General features: G+C 39.6%; 1 non-coding gene across 1 annotated transcript; it reads right to left on the minus strand.

The window, feature by feature from the left end:
• Positions 1 to 1,894: 1,894 nt before the first annotated feature.
• On the minus strand, positions 1,895 to 2,000 carry LOC112208438 (U6 spliceosomal RNA). Its single transcript, XR_002942923.1, has one exon. It is a non-coding gene; the product is annotated as a U6 spliceosomal RNA (small nuclear RNA).
• Between the last annotated feature and the right edge of the window lie 1,893 nt (positions 2,001 to 3,893).

Here is a 3,893-nt window from a genome sequence, read left to right on the forward strand (position 1 = left end):
TTTTCCCTTTTGAAGCTATTTTCTAGATTCCGTAGGTATGCTTCATTGTTTTTTATTCTTTTTTCTTTTGTCTCTTCTGAATATGTATTTTCAAATAGCCTATCTTCAGCCTCACTAATTCTTTATTCTGCTTGATCAATTCTGTATTAAAAGACTGATGCATTCTTCAGTATGTCAATTGCATTTTTCATTCCAAGATTTCTACTTATTCTTTTTAATTATTTCAATCTCTTTGTTAGATTTATCTGATAGAATTCTGAATTCCTTCTCTGTGTTATCTTGAATTTCTCTGAGTTTCTTCATTATAGCTATTTGGAATTCTGTCTGAACAGTCACATATCTCTGTTTCTCCAGGATTGGTCCCACATGCCTTATTTGCTTCTTTTGGTGAGATCATGTTTTCCTGGATCATCTTAATACTTGTAGATCTTCTGAGTCTGGGTATTGAAGAGTTAGGTATTTATTGTAGTCTTCACAGTCTGGGCTTGTTCATACCCATCTTTCTTGGGGAGGCTTTCCAGCTATTTGAAAGGACTAGGGTTTTGTGATCTAAGCTGTATCTGCTTTAGGAGGCAGCAATGCTCTGGGTCTTGCAGACTCATAGAGGTACTACCTTGATGTTCTTGGACAAGATCTGAAAGAATTCTCTGTATTACTAGGCAGAGACTCATCTTCTCTTCCTTTACGTTCTCCCAAACAAAGAGAGTATCTCTTTCTCTGTTCTGAGCCACCTGGAGCTGGGGATGGAGTGACACAAGCACCCCTGTGGCCACCACCCTTAGGACTGTGCTGGGTCAGACCTAAAGCGAGAACAGCACTGGGTCTGGCCCAAGGCCTGCTGTAACCACTCCCTGGCTACCACTTATGTTCACTCAATGCTCTAGGGCTCTACAATCATTAGCTGGCAAAACTAGCCAGGCCTATGTCCTTCTCTTCAGGGCAGCAAATTCCCCCAGGTCTTGTGTGGGTTGGGGGGCCATCCAGGCACCAAGAACTAGAGTAAAAAACCTTAGAACTCTACCTAGTGTTCTGTTGTGCTATTTTTGAATTGTTTTCTTAGTGGGTGTATGTTAGCCAGGGTTCTCCAGAGAAACAGAAACAATGGGCTATAGAGATATGTAGGAGGAGATTTATTATAGGGATTGACTCATGGAACTATGGAGGCCAAGAAGTCCAATGATATACTGTCTGCATATTTCCTGGGAAACCAGGAAAGTCAGTGGTATAATTTAAGTTCAAAAGCCTGAGAACAAGACTACCTGATGACATAAGTCCCAGTCCTGAAAACTTTAATCCTGGTGTAGGGTGTACACTGGTGGAACTCTATTTCCTGAGAACTTGAGTTGTGGAGGGGTTGGAAGTCCTGAAGTCCAAAGGCCCAAGAACCAGTAGCTTCAATATCTGAGGGCAGGAGAAGCCGAATGTCCCAATTCAAGAAGAGAGAGAAAATTAACCCTTCCTCTGCCTTTTTATTTGATTCATGCCTTCAACAGATTAGATTATGTCCACCCACATGGATGAGGGTGGATCTTCTTTGCTCAGTCTGTTGATTCAAATACTAACCTTGTCAAGAAACACCTTCACAGACACACCCATAAATAATTCTTTACCAGCCATCTGGGCATTCCCATTCCTTAGGCCAGTCAAGGTGACATATGAAATTAATCATCACAGGTTGCTGTTAGAATTACAACATCATAATTTATAACAATCTATTTCAAGTTAATGCCAACTTAATTACAATAATATACACAACTTTGTTCCCATATAGCCCATCCCCTTTCCCCTCATTTTTTGTTGTTATTGTCATGCAAATTATAATACATAATTCCAAATTTAGATATCCTACACTTTACTGATCATCTCCAGTACATTGTGTGCCCTTGGATACAGAAAAAATATGAAATGCTTTGCAAATCTTAAGTCATCCTTGCACAAGGGCCATACTAGTCTTCTCTGAATTGTTCTAATTTTGGTATATGTGTTGCTGAATTGAGCACAATGTAATCCGATTTTACCATTAAAAACTTCACTCTGACAGCGTGAAAAATGGATTAAAGAGGAGGCCAGTGTGGAGGTAAGAAGACTGATACAAGATGCTGGAGTAAACAGATAAAAGATGATAGTAGTCTAAACTGGAGTTCAATACTGAAGTGTTAGAGAACAGAGGCTGACGACAAATTTGAAAAATGTTAAAGATATAATATTAACTAGCTATGGTGACTGAATGTAGGGTTGAAGAAAATAGAAGAGGAAAAATGTTTAGCTTTCTGCATCATGTAACTGAAGGGATATGGTGCTATTCATAGAAACAGATAACATTGAAATAGGAGCTTTGGGAGAAAATGCAACAAGCTCAGTTTTAGACCTTTTGAATTTGTGATACTTGTTGGATATTCAAATGGAGACTAGAGATGATCAACAAAGAGTGCGATATCTAGATTTGAAACTAAAGTGAGCAATATGAACTGTGAGTATAGTATAGATTTGAGTGATTAGTATGTAGATAGTAATAGAAGCCTAGTAAGTTTATTAGAATGCCCAGTAAGAGTGAATATAGTGATAATAGAAGAAGAAGAAGGATGGAATTCCAAGGAACAGTAACATTTGAGTTTGAGGAAAAGATTCTTCCCAAAAAAGAGAAGGAGAAGCCCTAGAAGTACCTGGACAAGCAGGAGAGTGTGTTGTCATGAAAGTTGAAGGAAGAAAGTATTTCCGGAATCAAGGTGCCACAGAAAATAAGGACTACAATGTTTTCATTGGATTTAACAATAAAGAAATTCATTAATAACTGTGGTACATTAAAGATAGCTGTAAATTATTTGCTGTTCTCTCTATCAAGAAGTGAAGTCTATTTGCTTTCTTTTGAATCTGGGCTGGATTGGACTTGTATTGACCAATGTGGCAGAAGTGAGGTTCTTTAATTTCTGAGGCTGAGCAGCTTCTATTTTCACAAAGTTGAAATTGTTCCTCTTGAAATTCAGCCATCATGTTGAGAGAAGCCCACATGTAGAGAGGCCAGGAGGAGAAGGACTAACTTGTAGCTGAGTTCCCAACCAAAAGCAAACACCATCTGCCAGCCATGTCAATGAGCCATAGTGGATGTTCCAGCTCAGTCAAGCCTCCAGGTGACTGCAGTTCTGTGCAGAATAGAGGAATTGTCTAACTGAGCCTTGTCAACCCACAGAATCATGGCAGATAATCAGTGGTGTCTGTTGTTTTAAATGACTAAGTTTTGAGGTAGTGTGTTACTCAGCAATTGACAACCTATTTTCTTACTATTTTGTAAAGTCCATAAGAGCAGCTGTCCTGTTGGGGAACTGCAGGTGTAAATTGCAATGGGTTGAAGAGTGACTTGAAGGATAGAAACTGGAGACATCTATTTTAAGAAGTGGACTGTGAAAGACAGGAGCTATTTCGAGTGGTATTGGAAGAAGTTCTGTATTTGACAAAGGATGTTTTGTTTGTTTTTAATAGGAAAAACTTAAACGGTATTTAAGAAGGGGTTAGTTAGGTGGTGCCTCATGCTTATAATCCCAGCACTTTGAGAGGCTGAGGCAGGAGGACAGCTTGAGTCCAGGAGTTCAAGACCAGCCTGGGAAACACAGTGAGAACTCATCTGTACAAAAAAAAGTCAAAATCTTAGCCAGGCATGGTGGTACATGCCTGTAGTTCCAGCTATTTAGGAGATTAAGGTGGAAGGATCATGTGAGCCCGAGAGGAGGTCGAGGCTGCAGTGAGCCATGACTGCACCATTGCACTCCAGCCTGGGTGACAAAGTGAGACTCTGTCTCAAGAAAAGAAAAAAAAAGTGTTAGTTTAAGGAAAAAACATTGAAGACACAGGAGAGATGGGTTAATTGATGGAGCAAGGTTCCTGAGGAGACAGGGAAA

The sequence above is a fragment of the Pan troglodytes genome, chromosome 13 (genome assembly GCF_028858775.2).
Source record: "Pan troglodytes isolate AG18354 chromosome 13, NHGRI_mPanTro3-v2.0_pri, whole genome shotgun sequence".
In the NCBI taxonomy this organism is placed as follows: domain Eukaryota; kingdom Metazoa; phylum Chordata; class Mammalia; order Primates; family Hominidae; genus Pan; species Pan troglodytes.